At 44.4% G+C, this 24925-nt stretch overlaps 1 long non-coding RNA gene across 1 annotated transcript in view; it reads right to left on the bottom strand.

Annotated features, from left to right (window-relative positions):
- Positions 1-4963: 4963 nt before the first annotated feature.
- The window catches only part of LOC136008280 (uncharacterized), a 65788-nt gene continuing 45826 nt past the window's right edge, over positions 4964-24925 (bottom strand). The window contains exons 11-14 of the long non-coding RNA XR_010610036.1: positions 23186-23345; positions 17299-17544; positions 16822-17121; positions 4964-5216 (exon numbers count right to left, since the gene is read on the bottom strand). This is a non-coding gene — a long non-coding RNA (uncharacterized LOC136008280). The remainder of the gene's footprint in view (positions 5217-16821; positions 17122-17298; positions 17545-23185; positions 23346-24925) is intronic.

A 24925-nucleotide genomic window follows, 5' to 3' on the forward strand; every position in this document is an offset into this window, starting at 1 on the left:
GATAAGAAGGTTCTCCAAAGGACATGCTGAAGGAGATTAAAGAGGTAGGAGGAGACGCAGGAAATGATAGCACCGTGGAAGCCAAAGCAGAAGGTTTCTAGAGGAGCAGCCCCAACTGCCTCAATGGGGGCACATTTTTAGGTGAAAATTCAGGAGTATCCATTGCTTCAAGTCATCGGGGGGAAACGGGTTATTGGTTTCGGGGTTTGGTTTAGTTTCCCTTTAACAGTGATGGGGCTTGAGAGATTCCCTAGAGCACACTCTCTTTATAATCCTTTTGGGATTAAATAACTCCAGACATGTTTCCCTGAGGGCTGGATCCCCTTTCAGTTTGGCAGGGTGGATAGGCAGCTGCAACCTCCCCCTGCAGAGGGGGGGGATGTTAACTATCTCCCTGCCACAGATTGCATGGCATACCTGACATCTGGGATCAGCCTGGCTTTTACTCTCTATGATACACTGTGGCAGAGGGGTGCACTGCCGTCCTTTGACGACAAGGCTCCAGAGGACTTCAGCACACCCAGGCATGTGGCAAGAGAGTGAATGGCTGACCCTGCCTGGTTTCCAGATGCCAAGCCGAACACTGCAGCCATGCTGCACAACAGAAGGTCAAGGAGGGGAGAGTGGTACCGGCTAAAAGAGCAAACTAAGTGTTTGTTTAGGCAAACACTTCCTTCTGTAGTACGCATATTCATACATTCAGAACATCTACTATACTTAACCACTGAAAAATGAAGCTTATTTTCCTAGTATGTGGAAAAGAGGAAACTCCTCTCTTGCCCCAATAAGACAAAGCACTCATGAGAACATAAAGCCATATCATCTCATCAGATATGGAAGCTTACTAATTTACCCCAAATTGCAAGTCGATCTGTAGGGAGTGACCTGAAACCTGAGCTTCCCTGCTTCAGAGATCATCAGATTTATCTCCTGATCAAAAAAAAACCAAAAACCTACTACCTGACTCAGTGAGAAGAAAACTAGAAACCAGTCTAACCCAAGTAAACCGCCCCTCTGCATTATTTTAGTCTTTCTACCAGCAGCTTTGGTTTACCCCTCCCTTTCAAGAAGCTCCATGTTACAGCATGCCCACCTACTTGATTTCAGTATTGGGTCTGTAGCTGACAAAGAACCTGTCCTACATTTGCTAGGAGAAGGCAAACATGACAAACCTGCAGTTATGCATCTCATTTTGCAAGGATGTGATGCGCAGCAGAGCAAGAAATTGCCTATGGAGACAGCGAGGAAGAACTGGGAAATGGTCCTTATGCTCCCTCAAAGTGATAACATGAAGGGAGTAGCTGGTGTAATAATTTACACAAGTCACTAAACTTCATTAGTGAAAGATCAAGAAAACATCATTAGAACCTGACTAGCCCCTGCTCTTTGCATTTGGGAAGCTCACAGCACTGAGTAGAAGGCACTTTTTTCTGATCTGAACTGGAATGTCCCTACCACATGCAGGGACACATCTTTCTCCTTGCTTAAGCCAAGCTCCCATGCAGCATGTGTGGGAACGCAGCTATCACTGCTCCCCCTTTACTGCTGAGATGGAGGGAAGTATCTGCAAGTTTATAAAAAGATTTAATTAGGGAAATAAAGGTTTCAGTGACACCAGTCATGCTGCGTGAGCTGTCATGTGCGCATGGCCCAGCAGATAAGTCATTTGCCTGGTGTTCCCCTCAGCATGGAAAATCAGCACGAGCCCCATGCAACTGCAGCTGTGGGGCTGTATCTTCCTCCTGGTCCAGCTGTGCTGGGCAAAAGGGCCATGGCTCCTTCCCAGGGGGAGGTTTTTACCAGCACAGATGATTTTGTTTGATGTGCATTTAGGGAGCAGGCACACTGAGCCAAGAGGAGGAGGAAGGCTGGGTAGCATAGGGTCATATGGGTGGGTAGCACAGGGTCACATGAGTGGTCAACACAGCCTCTACAGCACCCAGAGAGGACAGATGCCCACAGCTCAAAGAATCTGTTTTGATGCTTCAGGATAGGAGTGCTTGAAGACAGCAAGTGCTCAAGGGCACAAAGCTGTGTGCGGCCTTTCTGCAACAGGGTCCACTTCAGTTCTTTGCATTGCAGATTCCCTGAAAATAACGTGACCTTTATGTAAATGGCAGGTATATCTGTTTATTCTCTGTGGGCACAGAGTAAATCTAATTAAATCAGAAGGCTTCCAAAGTGCCATTAAGGCAAATTGGTGAAACATATTAAATTACACTCCCACTATTTTCCTGTGGTTTTGGCCCAGGAGTTTAGAGCAGATAAACTGATGGAAAGTTTCTCAATCTCCAAGGAAAGATGGGAGAATGAGTGGTCTGTTCACATTTTCCCATAAGTATCACAGTAGCAGTCTGTGAGGGAAGGGTTTATTTTAGGAAGAGCTATTTTGAAAGCTAAAGTGTCACATCCTGGCTGGCTCTTTTCATGGGGTTACTATAATCATTCAGTTATGACAAGCTTAATGCAGAAAAAGCAACCTTTTTTTTCCCCTTTCTTTTTTTAGGAAAAAAACAATGTAACTGGCATATTTTTGGACAAAGGCTGTCATTTTCTTTCTTTTCTGGTGTTCTTTTTACTTTTCCCTGTCATCTAACCCTATTTATAACGCACTAGACATTAGATCTAGGAACTGCCTGTCCTTTTTGTAGAAGTCCATGCTGGCAGCTCTTCCTAGCCTCGAACACTTGGGAGAGTTTTCTGAGTCTAGCACAGCAAGCAGTTCACTGACTTGCACAGGCTCTCCTGAGGTTCCCTGCTCTCACCCTTCTGTGGACAAAGGTAGGAAACCATGGAAGATGAGAATTCACCATCTCCTCTACCTGAGTTAGAGCTCTTTGACATTAAACCAGTGCATCCAAAGATTGAAATCATCCTGCAGGTACCTGTTGCCACATTAGGCGCAAGCTTACTCTTCTCAGAGTGATGCAACTTAGGTGGGCAGCTGTCTTGCTGCTGAGTCTGAACTAAGGAGCCAAGCCTCAGCAGGCATAGGAGCTGGGGAACGACCAGGCTGGCTGGTCCTGCTGGTACCACACCCAGGAGCAGTCAGGTCTTAGACCTCCCTCCTCTGCTTTGCTCGGCAGGCTGGACTCCAGCTGAAGGCCAGCGTAGTTCAGAGCAGGACTGAAAGACTGGGTGCTTTCATAAAACAGAATTATTTTCACAGCTGGAGATGCAGCACAGTGGCTCATTTTGACTTAAACTGCATTTTCTGTAGACCAGACAAACAAGACAAACACAGACTGCATCTTCCTTTAAACTTAAGTAGCTCCTGCTTTGAATTCAAAGGGCATAAGTAGGAAATTTATATACTTTCTAATTTATTTGAGGGAAGATAACTCTCGGAAAACCAAGGAGACTGCTCTCAATTCATGAGAAGCGGGCACTTTTAAACAGTGAATGAGTGAATGTTGAAAGAGTCCTGCTTGTAGAGCTACATGCATTTAATATTCAGAAGACTCACAGGAGATGCTAAAGTGCCCTCAGCTCAGAAAATTAATAAAATACTATCTCATGAGTGAACTTCAAAAGCATTGGCAGTTCCATTAATTTCACTTCAGATAAGCAGCCAAAATACTGCAATATCCTGCTAACCTGATGTGAAACATCCAGCTTTCCTTGGCCAGTAACGTTAAGCTGAAAATGTGTGAACAATCTTTATTATTAAATATTTAGCCATTTCATCTGATCTGTTGTGCCTCCCTATGCCTAGATCCAGTAATTCCTGCTTCTAAAAGTGGATCTAGGCGGAGATACTCAGCAGGACTTCAATGCAACATCAAGTGTCTGAAGACACAGGATTTAAAGGCTGTATTTGGCAACCCTTGCAGCTCTGTATTTAAGGGGTGACCTGTCCAGAGATCTCTCTTTCTGGGGCAGGAAGACCCTATTTGGCTGGTGGGAAAAATGATCAAATCTGCAAGATGTGACAAGAGGACACTGTCTGAAGAGAGGGCATTTTAGAGAAATCCCAGACTTTGGTGGCTTTGTGCTCACCTCAACTCTCAGCAAACCATCTGCTCCTGGCTACTTCAGGAGCAGTTTGTACAACCTTGGATCCGGGCTCCCAGTTATTTCTCTCTCCCTTCACACTTTTGGGGGTTTTAATTCTGTTTTCCTCAGGCTCCTCCTGCCATAACAAATTACCGGTTATGCTAGAATGTAAGCTATTGACACAGTCTGAACCTTTTAATTTTGAGCCATCAGGTGGCCCTGCCTTTCCTCCGAAGGGAGAGAAAGGAGGCCTCAGGCCAACACATGCCAACATGTAGGGTTCTATGGTTCACACTTTACAGCACTGAAACCTGGCCATTGCTGAGGATGCAGGAAGGGGGCCTAACACTGAGATCCCAAATTAACCTGATGCCTGTGGCAGTCAACATGTACTCAGCTTTCCCTGTTACATCTCCTCTGCTGCGACAGCAACTCACCCAGCCAGAAATGGAACAGGCCATCTCAACAGCACACCTATGTGAGGCATCACCAGTGAATGATGTTTTGGCATCATAGCAGCATAGCCCAAGACCGAGAGACCCTGTGGTCCTCACCTCCTCTTCATCCCTTCCCAGGTGCCACTTCTCCAGGAACCCCCAGCAAATATAAAGGACAGCTACCTCTCTTCACTTTCTGCTAGAAAAAAAGCCAATCTTAAGTACTGGTTAACAGATAAATTCCCCTGTCCATGACTGGATGTTTCTGGGAAATAGGACAGAGATGCATTTCTTGGCCACCAGTTCCATAAGAGGGAATAACAGCCAAGAGTCAGCATCATCTCAGGGCCGTCTGGTTATCCACATGGCATCAGTTGTCTCTGTTAGCCCAGATAGTCACTTCACCCCGGCCCAAACTGACACTTCTGTCAGTGTAGTCTATAGACAGAACAAAATTAAATCCCTGCAGCATTTGATTCTAGTCTCATCCCTGCTGCCAGTCCCTCCATGTGAGGAAGGGAGCCCAGGGGAAGCTTTATTAGTCTGTCGATGAACATAAAATGATAGCGCTTGCAGGACTGTCAATCCAGCACAAGTAATGAGTTAAATATATATATATATATTTATATTTAATTGCCAATTCGTCAGTAATTCCCGACAGATGGAATCTTTGCATTTCAGGTCAACTTGACATCATCAGCGCTCAAAGGTCCAAGTGAGCATTGCCAAATTTAATGAGCTGCAGTAACAATGTTTCCACATTACTGGACTAATTACTGGCTTCTGAAAAGAAAAGAAAAAAGGAGAGGGGGAGGAAGAAAAAGAAAATCCTTTAAACAGACGAAACTTTAATTAACAGCATTTTGAGACATTACTTGTTATGGAGCAAATGCCACTTCAAAGTGAAAATAGCCTCTAGGTGGATAATAGATCTAATGAAAGGTACAGTAGTCAATTTAGTACTGACTTCCTTCATATATACAGCTTAAAACCTTCAGAATAACCAGACTTCATGGCAACAGCCAGTGCACACCACTGCTCCTGGTGCAAAGTCTCCATTTCCACAGGGCATAGACCATTCAGAAGGGTTTGGCATGAGGGCAGCCTGGTGCAGGGGCATCTGGTCTATAGCAGCAAACGACAGCACGTGGTCACTTCAGCTGGTGGCCAGTGAAGCAAAGGCCTGGCACTTGAGTGGCTTACACTGAATTTCCAGCGCAAGATTTCCACATTAAAACAGAAATGTTTTCATTACAATTTGTGACTACAGTCTTGGACTTCCAGGTTGAAAATACACGTTTGTTTGAAGCCAGTGGAAATGTTGCACATTACACTTGTAGAACTAATAATAGAATGTGTCCTCAAATGAATGAGGAAAATGCAAGGTTAATTTCTTCAAATTAACTTTCAGCAGCTTCTGTTTCTCTCTCTCTCATACACACAAATGCACATTCATTCACTTATCTAAACAGGCAGGAAGAAAAAATAATTCTAGCCTTCAAACTAGTCAAAATATTTTTCCCGTGAACTGAGAAGGAAAAAAAGGAAGAGGTTTGTTGCTATTTCTGTTTTCAAATACTAAACATTGCCTAGCTCTGCCATGATGAGGGCCCATGTCAAATTGCCTAGTTCAGGCAACAGTGGGCTGCAAAAACATATCCTTATCCTGTGGAGAATGTAATGAATCTACTCATACCTTACTCACTTCACATACTGGTGTAACCACCTTTACAAACCCCACTGATGTGAACTGTGACCACACCAGCCCAGAGCAGGTTGGCAACTTCCTGCAATAAACTGCAGTGATTGGGGAAGTGCAAATCACACCACTTTGCACTGGAAGAGCTTGGCTGATGTAACAGTATTTGTGTGCATTTAGGTGCATTCCCCAGACGGGACCTAGAGAACAAAATTCAGCACTTACTGACATCCTGTGGGATCTTGCAGGATTCACCCAGCCAAGCACTGCCCCCCAGGCAGGAGGCTGGTATGATAAAACTTGGCATTGTCTGGTAAAATACACGCCTGCTGCACATTGAGCCTGAATGCTGCTTGGAGGGTGGGAGTAGGGGGAGACATCATATTTGTTTAGGCATAAGGACATATCTCAGTTTTCTCTTTGGTTTTCTGCTCACCCCTGTCCCAGTAGGCCCATTATTTCCCATTTCAGAATTAGCATCTTTGCCAACAGAACATAAAGGTAACAGCTAAGGAAATCTGCAGCCTCTGCGCTTGAAGCGTTTTCTGCCCAAATGACAGGACCTTAATTGAAGCCTTTTGCTTTGGGAACAGAACAGCAAGTGCTCTGTGCCAATATATGGAAACACAGGGGACTCCTTAAATCTGTGTTTCCCCAGGACGCTGCCAAGGCACAAGCCTGGCAGGATGGGGAATAGTGAGTTCCACATCCCCAGCCCCAGCTCAGATCCAGATCCTGCTCTGCAGAGCTCTCCTGCACACGTTCAGTGTTGCCTTAGGTAGTACTGCTTAATTTACTTTAGGTAGCTCTAGCCATGCATCACAGCTTCTTACCTTGTTCTTCTGCTTGCACAGGTCTCTACCGTTTCAAAGCAGCACAGAGCAGATTAGCAAATTTTCTATGCTTTGGTAAAGACCCGAGACCACACCTACAGCTGGTCTGGTCACAAACCAGGAATTTATAATAGCTTAACATGGAGAGTTCCCTTTATCATCACCTCTCCCACCTCCTTCCTTGAACTAAAACACTTTATAAAAAAAAGAGGTAGTAGCTAAGAGGGTGATGGCTATGTTTAGCTGGAATAGGATTTGAGATTTTGAGGGAAAACACCTGGCTGCAAAGCACCAGGCTGATGCAATTCAAGGAAGAGGTACGTTTATCGCTATCGGAAGAGGGATCCTGACATTGGTTTGTATGTGGCTGTTCAGTTACTGAGGATCACAGGACAAACAAAGGTGTACATCAGCAGAATATACTGTAGAGTGTGTGTCGCAGGGGCCTTTTGGTGGCTTTCATACTACTGAGTTGCACTCAACTCATAGCCTTACAGTGGCCCTCATGGCCATCTCCCTGCATGAGCCTCCAAAATAATTATTGGATAGGTTCTAGTACATTTCAGCTATGACTTTCCCCATAACAATCAAATGATGGCAGCCATCACTTAGCCACACGTAACCTGGCTCCTGCTGTGTTGCCAGGTCCAGCCCACTCTGCTCACCTAAGACATTCCAACCCGGGTTTACCTATGAACTCAAGTTTTCCTTAGCCATCTGCCTCAGTGGCTTTTGTGAGGCTTCATGCCAGTGCTCTCATGTATATAGGAGTTGGTTCCAGCCATTGCAGTCTCTTCCAACACCCTCAACCTTACTTTTACCCATTATTTTCAGGACACCCTGACCACCGGAGTGGAAGCTGACAAGGCGCCTGTGGGATCCGAGCAGCTGGCAGGTTTCCAGGCTTGTGGTTGCCCTCTTTTGTTACTGGAAATACCCTAATTAGTTTCTAATGCACTGCATTAACCTGACAGCCAACCACCTTATCCCACATCTGCTGGCTTCTTCAAGGCTTGCTTTTCTTTAACACCAGCTGCAGACTGCAAACACTTTTCCCATCACAGTGCTCCTTGCTCTGCTAACGGCTGAAGATAGCCTGTGAAGACACTGCCCTCACAAGTGGTGAGTTTGGCTGGAGAGCAGGACATGGGCTGGTATCTCCTATGGCTGCTCAACCAGGTATACCCACATCAGCAATTCCCCTTCCCTGACCACGAGGTGGGTGGAGGCAGGAGGCCCTGGATGGGGAGAGGTGTGAGGTGTCCTGAGGTCCCTCAAAACATCAACTCGGGACTTTCTCCTCTGTGTCACCTTCTCAGTGAGGAGGTCAAAACTCACCTGGGAGGAGCACTTAGCCAAGAAGGCAGATATGTGTCATTGCAGGCATAAGCACAGGCGCTGCTAAATAGCCAGGCAGAGTTTAAGCCCTATTAAGAGGACAATTAAGAGTCCTGTACTATAGATACATCCTAACTTGCAACTTTCTTGTATTCCCTTCTCCACTTGCTGCACACAGACACAAACATCCCACAGCACAGAACAAGTGACCAGCATCCTCCTATTCTCACTCTTGATGCTTAAAACCAAAGCAATTAGAAACTACTCTCTCTCACCAAAGGATGAGAGAGAGATATCCCCAGTGAAAGGTATTTCTCCCAACCCTCTGGTATCCACGTGGCACAGTACTGCAACCTGAGTCGGAGCTTTAGCAGCTGTCTGCAGAATGCCCCCCCAGACCCAGGTTCATGTTTCAAGCGTCTCTTAGAGGCCACGGGTCTGAGACGCATTTGATTCTTGCCTAGTTAGCTCTTACCCCTGACTTGCAATGAAGAAAGCTGGGGAAACGGTGGCTCAAAAACATGATGTTGACAAAGGAGGTGCCTGCACCTTGATTTACTTCAAGCCCTTGAAAGCCTGTTGTTGAATGTAAAAGATGAATAAATAAATAAATAAAACAAACCCCCACAGTAATAAAAAGCAGCTAATGTATCCAATTTTTATGGCCAAAAATAAAGGCACTGGAAGGCAGGCTTTTTAATGGCTATCATTCCTCCTGTGTTATTTGAAGATCCCTTGTAAACGGGAATCCTGGGTCTGTTTTGCCATCTGTTCCCTCTACTCCTGCCTAGGAATCCTGAAAGGGTATTTATTGTATATGCAGGTTCAGTGAGGCCCACTTACTATAAACAAATACTGCATGAAATATGGTGGGGCCAGCTTTTTCTACAGTGCCTGTATTTATGAGGAAACAGTATAAAAACAAATATGTAATCTGGAAATAAACCTGTTACATGAATAAAAAGTCCTATGGAGCAAAACATAATGATTAGCAGAGCCATTCAGTGAAAGACCCTGTTAAGGGAACACATCTGCTGTCATCCACTTTGCATTAGTGCTTTTCCCCCCTGATAAAAATCCATCTAAAAGCAGCCATCAGAAAGTCATGGGGGAGGAGAGGAGGGAGAAGCAGGAGATGATACAACCTAAAAGCTACAAGGCCGACCACAGCACTTTTGCTGGTTCTTGAAATGCCTCTTGAGTCCTGCACCCTGCTGTCCACCAAACATAATCTATGTTATTTACAGCATGTACTAGGTACAGATTACAGTCAGTCAGCTGAATGGAGACAAAAAAAGGGGGAGAAGAAGTAATTATAAAAATAAAAATAAAGATCAGCAAAGCAGCTGAAGGCCAATAAAGAACTTGAAGTGCAACATGTTAGTGTACACATGCACAGAAAATCATATTTTGCTTTCAGTCAATTGCACAGAGCCTGAACACAGGTTATATAGAAGAGCAGAGCAAGATAAATCTGCTATGGAAATGCAATTCAATCGTGGCCTCTGACTGCCAGCTTCACTTGTGTGCAGTATCACTATTCAGATGCAGGAAGTACTATTCTAGCTACCTGTTCCTATTAACTCTGTATTTACAGACCTCAAGTAAAATCACGACCTGCTCCGCACCCACTCCACCCCACTCACACAGGCAGAGCCAGCTACACACAGGTGAATAATCACACCTGTCACCCTCTCTCCCCACAATTTACATTTACTCCAATATGTGCTGGGTATTTCCTGTCTCAGTTTCTTCTTTCCACTGTGGGTTGCCTGACTTTCCCCATGGAGCCAGTTATTAACACTCCAGTCTCTACCAACAACACAAAGTAAGTAGGTACAAGCTGATGCAATCCTGGGAAGTGCCATACCAAACACTGATGCAACCCCTCTGAGAGCTGCTATTACTCCCCCAGAGAATGTGGGACGAGGATGCCCTGCCTGCTTTCAGCTTGAGTCTGGCTTTCACCTTTGCCTGCCAGCACAAAAACTGACAAAAACTCGTGTCTTCCCAGTCTGCAGCTTTGAAAAGCTCTGGTCTTACCCTCCCACTAACTATTCCCAGGTAAAAGCATTACACAGACAATGTGCTTTTCCTTTGTCATGCATGTGACTTTACGGTCAAATTGAAGTGCATCGCCTTGGTCATGTTTTTAGCATTGTTTCTGCTTCTTACCAATCAATCAAAGTAAAGCAATAAAACCTTCCCCATTGTAGCAAGGAAGACAATGCCTGAGCTTCAGCTGGAGAACCGAGCAGTAGACGACAGGCCTATGTCTCCCCTTCCCCGCCCAAAGCATGGAGTAAGGCATGATGTCAAATAATTTGAGTACTAATTGGCAAAACAGGCGTAATAATTTGCTTGAACATGCACTGTGCTGCTGGTATACTGTTTGCAAATTATTAACCAGTGTAGACTTGATGCCTTTGGTGTATGTGAGATGTATATAAAAGTTTAATGGATTTATATTATTACAGTTACTACTACTGCTCACTGACACACTTTAGTATTTTTATTGCTTTTTCACAGCTGACAGGATTCTGATGGTATGTAATTAAACATTTTACAAAGATGGGGTCTGATCTGACAACCCTTATGCACATGAATAATCTCATTATGTTCAATGCATCTACTCATGTACCAAAGCAGGAAAGACTGGGTTCCTATTGCTACAAAAGTAATTTTTCCCCTTCTTTATTCCCCTTTTGGGATTTTGATGGAATTCATAATACTAATAATTAAAAAAAACCCCAAACTTATTCACATTTATTTTGTGCATTGAAACCTTCACCTAGGATTTAAAGAAACTACAAGAACACACTTGTGGCAGTTATGCTTGGCCAGGGATGGAAAGAAGTAAGAGTTTGTGTTTTCTCAGAGGCTGAAAGACATGCTGCTTTTCTGACAGTCTATATCTTAGTGTGGTTTCCTGAGACTGATTAAGGGCTTGAAGGGGAAATTTTTTCCAAGAACTCATGACTCACTTTAAAAAGTGGTGTGTTACAGGCATGAGGGGGATTGCCCAAATGCTTTTCTTTATATTACCTGCAAAATATGTCACAGTCACATGCTTCTTTCAAACCGATACGTATGCAAAACGCTCACGCATTACAGTCTTACAGGCTGCGGACATCCTGTTCCCCACTGACACAACACATCTACATGGGCATCTCCAGGAGGAGGTGAGCCTGGCCCAGATCTAGATTGGGAGTTGAAGATCTTCATTACAAAGCTTGGTTTGGGATTGACCTGTTGTAAAACCAGCTTTTCAAGCTTTGATTCAGATCTGAGCCTACAGGCAGACCTGTCCCAGTTCACTCCATTGCTACTCACCCAGAATATCCCAAAACGGTTGGGCAGAAGGGAAAAGGCACAAGCGGATCTTCTGATCTGAATTTTAGATTTGGATTCATGTAAGAGAGACATATTTAAACCACTGCAGCCATAACCAAAGCACGAGCAAAGAGAGAGGGCATCTGGGCCACTGTGAATCCCAGGAAAAGCACTAACCCTAAATAAAAACTTGTCACTTAGCAATGCCTCTGTAGCAGAATGAAAGTATTTTTCTGGTTTTCCTCACACAAGGAATGCAGAAAGGTTCTGAAAACAGCCAGTGAGGCTTTCTGGTCATTGTACACATACTCCCTTATTGTTTTACTACCTCTTGGACCTCTGAAAAAGCCTTTCTCCCATCTTTGGGCAAAAAGGGAACTAAATATGGGTTTATGGAAACAAACAGGCCTTTTATATTAAAGCCTACTGAGTTATTAGCTTAGTATGAAAACCAAGATATTGCAGAGTTGCACCTAATCTGCAACTGGGAAGCATTAAACCCGATCACAGCACTGCCCAAGCAGGAGGAGGACAGCCATCTGGCTTTAGGGGAGCTCTGTCAGACTAATAACTTTGAGTGTCACTAAATCATAGGATCATAGAATGGTTAGGGTTGGAAAGGACCTTAAGATCATTTAGTTAATCATAAGCCATGACATGAGGTGAAGCCTTTTCAGCACACAAAGTGCAGTACCCAGGCAGGGATATAAAGCCCTCTCCCAGTCCTGTTTGCTCAGCGGGGGTCACACCACAGGCTAATCGCATTACCTTTCAGCTGCTGCACCCTCTGCAGCAATTTACTATTGCACCACAGAGGGGTGTTTTGAAAACAAGTTCAACTTAAATCTAAACTGAGCTCTGGACAACGATCACAAATTTGTTTTGAAACCCAAAGTGAAAGGAAAATAAACAAAAAAGTCACTGATAAATAATCTGATCCAGCAATCCTTACCTGCTAGCTGTACAGTAAGGGACCACTACCCTGTGCCAGCAGCTAAGCCCAGAAAGGGGATGCTCCTTTTGAGATCTACCAGTGTAGCACAGCTGGGCTCTCATCCTCTGTCATCAACTGTTTTTCCAGGATCTGTGTAGAAAAAGCCAAGTCTACCTTCTAGCTTGCCCATCCTTACATTTTGGTCGGTATGGGCAAATAGGCTGTCAGATCTGGGCGTCCTCTCCCTTCCTCCCCTCTGGATGGAGCACAGGTTTGGTCTTCAAGCCTGCTTCCCCTGACCTGACACACTGTTGCCAAGTTGCCTGAGGGACAAAATCAAGAGCACTGAAAGGGCAGAAGCAAGCCAATCCCAAGTGATGCATCATGGAAAGACAACACACACCAAGGCCTCTGGAAAACAGTCTCTCCAGGCTTCCCAGCCGTGTGCAAATTTATGAGGTTTGAATGAAATTCAGGTAAAGCACCCAGCCAGTGACTGCTTCTCCCAAATGAACTCAGGCAGGAGTCACCTGATCATGCTCCATGCTGCCTGAGGTTAGCCCTGTCAATACCTGAAATACCTCAAATAACATTAACCCTTTTGTTGGCACCCCAGTGCAGGAAGAACTTTACAAAAAACTTTTCAAACCATGATGAAAACACACAATTCGAGACACTGCAGTGACCCCAGCACATGGATGTGTTACAGGGCTTCAACAAGTCAAGGGCAGCACTTAAGAGAAGCGGAAGCAGGTAGTTAAGTGAGACACAAGGTTTACTTGCTCCTACGCACCTATGAACATATGGATTTCTTTACATCTTGACCCCAGAGAACGGGCATAAAACTTGAAAATTGCCACCTGGTTTCTGCAGTTATTTTTTCCATTTAGGGATTAAACATCTAAACCCGCGTGTATTTTCCTGTTGCATACAGGCAGCGCAGACAATTGCAAAGCAAGGAGATGGGTGTGAGAAAAAGGATTTCTAGTGACCCAAGGGGGGAAAAATACAGGGATGAGCTTGGGCCTGCCAAACAGCTGGTAAAACATCAGAGCTCAGTTTGAGGCTGTTCTGAAGTTTGTCTACCAATAGCAGAAAAAGCACCTTTTCCTCTGCCTGCTTTTCTTTTTGCACTGCTTCCCCAACACCAACACGCCAGACAGTACTCCATGCTTGTCCCCTCACCTGAGTGAAAAAGCAGCGTGTTTTTAAACACCGTTTTCAGAGAGAAGTGCGCTGGTCTGGTCAGAGGAGTGCTTAAATGCTTTTCATGTGTTAGTACTCCTTCCTTCAGCTGTTACTGGCTACTCCCATCCCCCTGGGCCCCTACACACTGCTAACCCATTGCAGTGCAACCTGTGGTGGGGTTGTTGAGCCCATCTCGGCACAGCGCCAACCCACCACTGCCTTTGTCTTGGCTGGGGTCCCGACAAGAGACTGCAATGCCTATTAATCATAAACCCTGTTGATTAAATCCATCTAGCTATTTCACTCAGCTACAACCAGGGGCAAAGGCTGTCCCACAAACGGCTCCATCCTGTGATCCAGCTGCCTGGCTGTGCACGCAAAGCCAAGGCAAGAACTGGGTCTTCATCTATTTTGAATTTGCTGCTGGTGCTGGGTTTTCCACCTGCATGCCACCACAGTCTGACATTGCCAAGTGTGAGATTTGTCAGGATTACAGGAGAAACTGAAAAATTCCACCAAGGCCTGAAGGAGACTGTTAAATCCTTCACTGAACAGTTGCAAGGATGAGTAAGGAAGGATTGTCCCTGCTCCCATGCTGCAGACTCCACGCTTCATGCCCTGTGAAAAGGGTATGCTGGGATCTCAAGCACAAGTCCAGAGCTGTTTAGAAAATGAAACACAAAGATCCCTCGAACATTTCTTTGTTTCTATTCATAACCACAATTTCATTTGCATTGATGTTTCCTGACCAATTCTCTCCTCAAAATAATTGATGGGGAAAAGATCAAGAGATGTAATTAAAAGAGAAACAAACAGAAAACAAAGGGAAGAGGGTAAATAGGCATGAGACTTCTGGTCAGAGAAGGAAGAGGAGCAGGTGGTGGAACTGATGAGGGAGATTTAATGAACTGCGATTGACTTCGACTAACAAAGAAGGAGGAACCTAATCCTACCACTGGATCTGTACACATACGGACTTACAATAACAAATGGTAATCAATCCATCAGCCTTAAATTAAAGATAAGATGGGCAGGAAGGAAAGGACAGAGTTTATTCCCTCCTTCCCCCTCCTCCCATCATCAAAGTAAATCTGTGTGTGCCCTTGTCTCTGTTGTCAGAATGAGGGACTGCCAACTCTCCCTTCTCAAGGAAAATGGTCATCTTCCCATGCCTCACTATGCCACCACAAGCAGGTCTCTTTGTGGGCTGCCCAAGGAATTTAGGGTCTTGGTTACCCCGATTCTGCAGTGTACTTCACTTGACAGCAATCAAGACTCAGCAGCCTCAGAAATATGCTCGCAGGACTCTGCGTGCAAATGCTTCCTAAGCTTTAATCAAATGCATATCACAGATAGTCCTGCATGACAGAAAGCAGAGCCACCAATCCACAGACCTGCCAAGAATAGCCTCATCTGCGAATCCATCTCTTTTCCTCTTTTGTATCATTTTGGCCCTCGCTTTCTCATTCTAGGACAAGCTGCAGAAACAGTCTGGGTTTTATATGTTATCTCCTCGTTTCAAGCTGAAGGCAAGTTCACTAGATTTTCTAAATATACACCCAAGTTTTATGAATCCTCATTAAGTTTTCTAGGATAAAGTTTCTATTTTAAAGCCCAAATCCTCCAAAGAGAGCTGCACCAGTTGGACACCCGTTTCCCATCTCTTCAACCAAGCATGGCTGCACACATGGTTTTCTGTGTGGGATTTGCCCTAGTGTTTAGGCCTGGCAGGCAGCTTCTCCCAGAGAAAATGCTTCTAACCCAGTGTCTCCAGGGCCAGTAACTAATACTTATTTCTCCTTGACCAGCAGGCAGAAAATGAATGAGCAATTCATGAAGATCACTGTTGACATACATTTAAAAGTGAAAACCTGTGACTTAGAGGCAGTATCAGAATGTGGGTAATGTAATTTTCTATTTCTGTGATAACCTTCCTATGTGATTTCCCAGCATGATCCGTATTTCAGTATACTCCAGTTATTCCATAAGAATACTGCCAGCCAGGTTAGGAGGCAGCAGGCAGGAGGTGCTCAGACATGGGGTTGAAGCTATACAGGACTGCAGTTTGGGACATGGGCTGAGCAAGACAGGGTCTGGCAGAGAGGGCATGAGGAGGGCTTCCCAACCAGAGGTGTTTCTACCACAGCTACAATTTGAACAAAGCATTTGTCCATTAAAATAATTCCACCAGATCTCCTGTACTCTGAGGAAAGGGCAGGGCAGGCACAGATGGACAAGGACATGATGTCGAGCCCTGCCATATCAGATCAGGAAAGAGGGAAAAGCAGGGGAAACAGAAATTTGTGGAATAGCCACCAAATTGTTCTCCCTATTCCTAACTCTGCAAGAGGAGCAGGAAGGACATCACCCAAGCACCCCTCAAACGTTGTGTTTCCCCTTTCCCTGCTTGCTCAACCTGTACATTGACATCTGGGTGTTCCAGCTTCACAGCAGATGAGAAGCCCTCACCGGGCTGCCAGAGCAGAGAGGATCATGCCTCACCCCTGGCTCAGGGCATGCCAGCAAGCACTTTGCCCTGTCAGCATGAACCCCCAGCCTGAGCAGGTGCCCCATTCTGAGCTGTTCCTACCTGGTCATCAAAAGAGAGTCTCAGCATGTTGGATGAGAACTGTGGGAATCTGGGATACTGTATGCATATGCCAAGGAAGTACAGTCAAAAGCATGGAAAGCACTAAACCACAACACTGTGGTATCTGGTCTCTGACTTTGCTCCTCCTAACTTCCACATCTGAAATAACATCACCCCTGGAGCGTGAATTTGCACTGCATGAGTGTTTTCACTGCATTTCAGACACCATGTGGGCTAACCAAAAAGTGAGATGGCACATCCTGTCACCTCCTTCAGTGGGGCACGCTGATGGCTGCCTGCTCTCCCACCAGACAAGCAGCCTGCTGTGACCACATCTCATTATGCCTTCACCAAAGAGGGCAGTTACCCCAGCCGGCTGAAACGTGACCATAGAACATCCCAAGAGGTATCATTCATCATGACCAGCTCTTGAGAAGAGAGACATTTCCCAGTGAGAGCACATTATCACTCACCTGCTTCCATAGAAGCAAACCCCAGGTTTTCTGGAGGAGCAGTCAGAGACGTATCCACACACACATTAGTAAGTCACCACCTCACAGCCCTCAGCTTCCTTCTGTTGACAACTTCAGTTTTACTCAGGCTTTTTGCTAAGGGGCTTCTTCTCTTGTTGTTCAATGGGGGCCTGAAGCAAAGCACATCAATGGCGAAGGAGCAGGGAGAAGGCTGAAGCAGACCTCGGCAATGCATGATCCCCCTCTCAGTCTTGCAGTTTTGGGACCTCTCCCGTCTTCTTTTTACCTAGGAAAACCTGGCTGCTCGCCACAGCATAATATAGCAATGGGGCAAAGAGAGGAAGAAGGTTTAACTTTTATTTATTTTAGTGCAATCATTAGGATTATGTCAGGGGAAAAAAGCATTAATACATAATCTTTTCACTGTGCTATACAACACTGGCTGCTTTTAATTTAGAATTAAATTGAAACACTCACTCAGAGCGGCTTTGAACAGCAGCCAAGGCCTTCTCTTGCATTGTGTGAGCAGCTGGGTAGCCTTTCCACTCTTTTTTTTTGGTCCATGGTGCCTTTTTTGAGGCCAGCACTGAAGGTCGGTCAGTGAAGGTACTCATCACCCTTCCACAAATGCTAAAGGTCCCATTGGCATGAAGCTGGCATACCGAGCACAGGTGAAGGGGGAAGCTTCCAGCAGGTTAAACCTCAGCAAATAGAGCTCCACACCTACAAGTATTTCACAAATTAAAGAGAGAAGGGACATACTAAAAAGTACATGAAAATGCACATTTCTTAAAAATGCTAAATAGCAGGGATTTATTCTTTTCTCGATGGTACACATAATTTTGCACGCTTTGTCACACATGATGAGGCAAGTTCACGCAAGGAGAACGCTGTTTGGAGGTGTAAACAGGACAGACAAGGTTGGGTGGGGTAAAGCCAAATTTAGTTAAGTGAACTGGTCATCCTGTTTTGTTCATGCAACAAGCCTGCTCCAGAGAGTTCTCACCAAGCCGATGAGAAAGGTGCCTTGGTTGCCCTGTTCATTTTAATCTATATAAATACTAGGTTTTGTCAGGCTAAAGAATCCACTGCAGACTCAAGTGTTTTCCTTAATTATTGGCATTCACTGAAAGAAAGAGTAAGTTTAAAGCAGGGGGAAAAAAAGATTGCAACCCTTTCAGTGCTGCTGTGAAGGGAGCTCTGCTTATCACAACAGGTGCAAAGGCCACTCACAAAAACAGAAGCAGTTCAACACTGAAAGGCTAAGAAATTACTTATTCTCTTTGTCAGCTGCTCACACAAGCAGGGTAAAGGCTACTTGGAAGGAAAGACAGGGTAAAAAGAAGTGCTAAAGTTTGTCACAGAAGAAAAAAGCAAAAAAAGACAAAACATACACAAGCTCACAGGTTCACAAGAGACTGGGAGATATACTGACCTTAAAATATATATTTATATGTATTTTTAAAAAGGAAGAGAGAATAAAGAAAGCAAGAAAAAATTACATCCCCACATACAGCAGGAACGAGCAGCACCAGCAGGCTGGGAATGGGGGGGGGTGGGAGGGGGGGGGTGGCGGAATTTTAACAGTCTGCCACTCCAGCTGAATGGGGAGGGGAACAATGCTGGTTGAAAGCGCAGCATTCCTGCCCCTGCGCCCCCACAGAAAGGGGCTGTGCAGGTCTTTCTGATGGCTCCCTCTAATTACACTTTCTTGTGTATGGCAATTCATTGCCAGCTCAGAGAATGTACCCGTTTCATGTCGGAGGGGTGATTTGTACACACTTACGGAGACAGCACGTTGGGAAAAAAATATAGTTTGAAAAAATAGAAACCTCCTCCGATGAGGAGCCCACAATTTTCAGGGAGCTGTTTCCCCTTGGGTTCTTAGCTGGGTTTGATTTCCTGCACCCTTCCCCTCTCCAGATAAAGGCATCAAAAGTAACTGAAACTAGAATTTTGTTTTATAGCACCCTTCCATTAATCCCTAGATCTCTCTTAAGTGCTGCACAAATTTCACCTCTTCACAGAGCTCGAGGTGGTTTTACACCTGGTGCATCTTATTTTCTAAAGATGATGGTTCTGTTTATTTTAACCAGGCCTGGAACGATGTGCAAACCAGCCATGCCTGTTAGATGCTGATTGTTCCCAGTACCAGATGGTCAAACCTTCCTCTTTTAAGACAGCTAACTCAAAGCCATAAAAGAAAACATCAAAAAATGAAAATATTCATAATCAACAACATCAAAAAACACCCTGGGGTAGGGAAAAAAAATAACCCAATGTGTTATAGAAAATAACCCACTGTGAGACAGCAAAAACTCAAGAAAAGAGAACCCTAGAGGTCCAGCATGCAAAAGAGGGAATTCATTCATCGGGAAGTTTCCACCAGTGGCAAGCTAACAGGAGGAATTCCCTAGGTTAAATATGATGGGTGTTCATACCTCTGCTACCCAGAAGCAGTAAAAGCCCCCGTAGTTATTCTGACTGCCCTGCTAAATGAATGCGAGTTAGAGTATTAATAAAACATAGTGATGCAAGTCACCACTGCCTACACCTGCAGATTCTCCAGTACCCACTCCTGGCTTCACAATTGACAGCCAAACCCAAAGTACTTCTACTTCATTTTAGCACCATGAACTATCTCTTGCCATGCTCATGTTTCTCCTCTTTCCCAAACATTTTCTATTCACAAAAAGTCCTAGTTTAACTGGGCCATGAAAGCCACTGAGGGGGCAGTAAGGCACGCACCTCTTACAAAACTAAACTTGCCTATGGTAGGTTGAGCACAGCACAGGGTTAAACTGCTTGTAAAGCTACTCCAGCTTAATTAAGCCTGAGAAATCCTACTTTGAAGGTTAAATCAGTCCAACATCAGGTTGCAGGCAATCCTGTGTATGTACAGCCAGCTGGTTTGTTCGGGTTTAATAGACTCAGTTCCTCCCCACCTTCACAGAAAATCGACACAGACTTTCACACCACTGTAACTAAAGTGAAAAATATTTCCATTAAAATCACAGCCAGGTTATGGGTAGAAACAAACAAGATGCCACAAAGCAGCTTGTGAATTTTCCACACAAAGGTGTAAATGTAGAGCACAGCTGCTCTGCAGTAGTGGCTGGCATGCAGGCTCTCACCCTGGTAGACATAAGGTAGCTTTTCCTCTTCCACTGTCTTTCACCTCTCCAGGGGAAAATAGACACACAAGCTGCTTAAGGACTCTGAAGAACCAATCATTTGCTCTTTAACCAAGGTAAGAAATAGAAAGCCACGCAAATAGAAGAAATGCCTGTATGCCTTTCAGCAACAACTTTCCGTAATTTTCCCTCATGTTTTCTAAGAAGTATGTGATCCTGACATGAACAGGTTTTTTGAGCATTTCAAGAAAGACACAAAGCCCCTTTCAAACATTACAAGGACAGGTGAGGTTCCAGACTTCTTCAGAGATTCTCATTCAATTTTCTACAGTTCTAAAAAATTACAAAACCCCAGTTAAAGGGTATATACTCTGTGTCTACACTACTGCAAACTTAACCTAAACATAGGAATAGACTTAGCAGAGAAGGTCACCTACAACGCTGTTTATACTTGAGCTAAAATAGGGTTTCAAACTAAGTTAAATTGCAAAGATTAGATACACAGTCAAGGCCTCAGTGCAAGTATTTAATGAGAGTCCTATGGTTGTAGGAGTCTTTCTATTCCCATCAGAGTGTTAAGACTCACTCCTGCTCACAGTTAAGGCACTACAGGTGGAAAACCTGAGTTCAGCATCTCCTTCTGCACATAAGCATTCACAAAATGGCAGTGGCAGAAATAATTGCATACCTTCATGAAGTATCTCAAAGCGTATTGTCATTTAAAAACAAGCCCCCTAATACATGTCAAGTAAATAACAACTACACAAAATATTTGGTAGATAATGCTGTTGAAGATATGCTGCTGTTGTCTGAACAACTGAAGACACCCCAGACTTGTCTGCTCTGGTCTGGGGATGTTCTCTATGCTTGCAAAGTCCTGTGGACAGTGGGACTCTAAACTTCTTGCTACCTATAGACACTGGCACAACATAGATGTTTAATAACAAGGACCACATGCCTAGTGCACACAGCACTTACTCGTCAATGTCCCATACGCTGAAAAATATTTTCTGTACTAATTGGCAAGGACGGCTGTTAATCCGCCATAGAATAGCTCCCTTACAAACTCCAGCAAAATCCACTTAGCTTTGAGCCAGGCATACTTCAGAAAGTATTTGTCCTCTTTGCACTGAGATTGAGAGAGACAGAGAGAGAGAGGGTGAGACAGAAATACTGTACATGTCGTAGGGCTTTAGTGAAACTTCAGAAATCACGTAAGAACATGAAAGAAGCCACCAGCTCTGCACTAAGGAGAGCAACTCATAATTAAAACCTTGACACAGCAAGTCTTTTGAGTTTATTTAAATATATACTTAAAGATAAACGCATTTTGTTCAAACATTTTGAGGAATATGATCCTTAAGAGAGATTAACAAGCTTTTAATAACACTTGTGTTATGAAATGTCATTATAATCAAGCAGTAAATCAATAGTATAGTAGCACATGCTGCAGAGCGCAAGGGCTGTATTTTGAGGAAGAAAGGGCAACCTCCTCATCTTTTATGACAGTGACACATGTTATATATACCTTCGCCATCCACACATTGACATTTTTGGTACCTCTAGTCACCCTTGAGGCCATCTGTCTACATGGTAAGGGGTATATGAAAAGGGATAGTGATTTTTTTACTTCAATTTACACAACCTTCAAAGCAGGTTAAAGGAAGGACCCATCACTGCTGAACGGCTGCCTACACTGGTGCGTTGCCTTATTTTATTTTACAGCTCCCTCCATCTACTCCCCTTGCAGCAGCAGTGGTCAGACCTGGCTTGAGGCTGCTCAGAGCACTCAGGGGGCAGATAAGCCAATGCAAGACCCACTGATGCCCCCCAAGCTTAGAGCTGCAAGGGGCCAGTTGTGTTCACGCCATGGTGCCAAAGCAGGGGGTGCCCAGCCAGGGGTGGTGGATGGGGGTAAGGTCAGAAATACAGGAGGAGAGATTATCCTGAACTGAAGCTGTCAGAGTGGTGAGTGAGATAACCCATGCATTCCCCTGCCTGTCCCAGGCTGAATTAGCACATCTGGGGCCCACATTTACCACTGCTTTGGAGCACCTTTGCATTAACACTAAAAACACATCCCAGAGGACATAAGGACTTGAGATGAAGGAGGTGAGAGGGGAAATAAGACACCTCACCTCCCCCTCACCTTGTTCCTCCCTCTCACAACACAGCTCCGAAACACTTTGCGACTTGAATGCTGTCAATCTCTTTATGGGAGATATATATTTACAGAAACCCCATCTCTGTGGCTGAACACTTTTATGGTAGCAGATGTCGGAGGACATGAAGTTGATAAAATAAAGCATAGTATGAGGAAAAGGGTCAAATTTATCTGCTGCCAGAAGTGAAAATTACAGCTTCTCTAACTTCCATGGAGCAGTGCCAGATTACCCCAGTAAACTTGCTGCTGCCAGCTGGGTACAGACATCAATGATTAGACTGGGTATGTTGTTCAGACAAGAAGACACTTGTCCTTCACAGGAACAATTTTGCTAGAAAGGGTTAATGTTTTCTCCTTTGAAATACGGCACAGCAGCTGCAGATGACATCAGATTTTCTGCCATACTGTTTTATATCAAGGAACACGAAGCATCCAGGCAAGACCAAGGACTGCTTGAGACTATAATGAGAGTCAGAGATATCAAAATAAATCATATCATTTAGAGATTTCTTGATCATATGGTTGTGTTTAAAAACAGGGATATCTCCATAATATTGGGTTATATGCAGATGGAGCAAAAGCACCAAGGGTTCAGACAATCAACCCACAAGAAACATATGGATCTCCAGTACACATGTGAAACTTGCCTGCTTTCAACTAAAGCCAGCAGCCCAGGAAGATGCCAGGGTTCATAACTGAAGGATCCATATCACTGTATTTTGGCACTATGCAGCAAAGCCAAGGAGAAATAGGTTAATTAAAATTCATATGTCATTTCCATTTCCTCTGCATGTCTACAAGACTGTTTATTCTCACCATCTGAAAGAGATTCTCACCATCTGAAAGAGATACTAATTGCTGCTTTTGGTTGGTGAGAATAAACACTACAAGAGATCAAGTTCCCTAGTGAAGCCTTCTCAGCTTTGCTTTTAAAACCCAATGGAACAGCTTGAAAGGGCTGCCTTTATCTGCACAGCAATTGGCTTAGGATGCAAGCCTAGGGTGAAGTCCATTACCACTTGTCCACCAAAATTTTGCTTACAAACACTAGACCAATGTTTTTTACCTGTTTCTATCAGCCACAGATCAAGGCCATAAGAAGATTTCATCCGGAAATTAGGCCTAGGTGCTAGGGAGAGTCCCTTTCTTCATCACTTGTGCCAGCACTGTGGCTGCTGAAATGATCAGGAGCAGACAGGATCCCAAAACAGGACATTGCACATAACCTGGAGAGACACAATATGGAAACAGTGCATACGTTTGCTCATCAGTATTTCAACACTGACGCAGAATCAATACTGAGATGAGGTCTAACAGAGCATGCTCATAGTGTGTATCTTGGAGATCACTCATTTCCTGCAAGCTTAACACCTTGTACTAATACACAGCACACAGTTTAGTGGTGATTTCTTCCTCCTAACCACAGATCACAGTGACAGGTGTGGGTACTGCAGTGCCAGCCAGCCCAGAGCTGCGTAGTACCCACAACTGGTTTGACTTCAGCATCACTTCATGATGGCTGCAGGTATGTTTTAATTCCTAGGTGCTTAGACTTGTAGAGCCTGACAGTGACTGTAATGCGAATGCTTCCCCTGTGCCAACATCGCTGCTTTCCAGGCCTTCAGAGCGACTAGAGCTGAAAACCAGTAACCCATGTTTCAGCAGGTTCAGCAACGTAGGCTACTTCAACTCTGGGAACATGAGGCAAACAAAACTTGACAGAATCCAAAGCAAGGTGAAATCTGCCTACTGTCAGACCGCAGCCCACCTCACAGTGATGCTGCTTCACATGCCATTCATCAAGTCCTGGGGGAATATGGTACACTTGCAGTGCAGAATAATATACCCACAGGTTTCACTGATGCCTGGCAGAGGGCTGCTGGTACATAACCCTGTGACCCAAAGCAGCAAAAAAGTACGACAGGAAAAATTAAGGTACATGGCAAAGTGAGGTGTTGCAGAGTGAAATACACTTCTAGGATGCTCTGACCAACCCAGTAAATTAATATGGGTGTGCTACTGAACCATCCAGCAGCAACAGGAGAAAGGCTATATACAACAGTCAAAGCTAGGCTATATCACTGCACATACTGCTGCCATTTCCCAGCTGAAAACTGTTCACGAGAACCTTTCAGGAGGATGTGGTATTCATAGATCATTGTATTTCATAAATATTTGAAAATGAACACCCATATTACTAAACACCAGTGATGAAAAGGATTGGCCAGCCCTTCAGCAACAGAAGAAAGGCTAGCAAGACAAAAGAAATGGGGCTATGCTACATATGCAGGAGGGCGAGAAAGCTCCAGACAGGAGCAGGTCTCAGATCCAGGAAGGGTTTTGCCAGGACTGTAGATCAGGCTCATAGTATTTTCAAAAATGGCTGAGCTATGTAGAGCCAAAACTGGCAGTACAGAAATGTTGGAGGAAGTGCATTAAAAACAAACAAACAAACAAATCTGTTTTGAAAATTTGTCTGACACTTGTCTGCGTTTATAAAAAATCAAGTTGTTTGTGCGGTGTTTGTTAGCCACTTTAGTTACATGTGCTGTGGATGGAATGGATTTCAACTAAGTATAAAGCAGTTACTACGGCATATCTTCAGCCAAAAATTCTGGAAAGAGGTTATAAGTAATGAATTTCTAAGACGAGACAGTCTGAGAATACAGTTAACAGTATCTCTTTTGTCTCTCAACCAGTCATTTACCTGAACACTTTAGATCTCAAGAGACCTGGAGTGATGCAAAAACCCTACCTCTCTTGCAGCATCTGCTTATAAAAGCTGTACTTGCCGAGGAGCCATCAC

The sequence above is a fragment of the Lathamus discolor genome, chromosome 2, assembly GCF_037157495.1.
Source record: "Lathamus discolor isolate bLatDis1 chromosome 2, bLatDis1.hap1, whole genome shotgun sequence".
NCBI classification, from domain to species: Eukaryota; Metazoa; Chordata; class Aves; order Psittaciformes; family Psittacidae; genus Lathamus; species Lathamus discolor.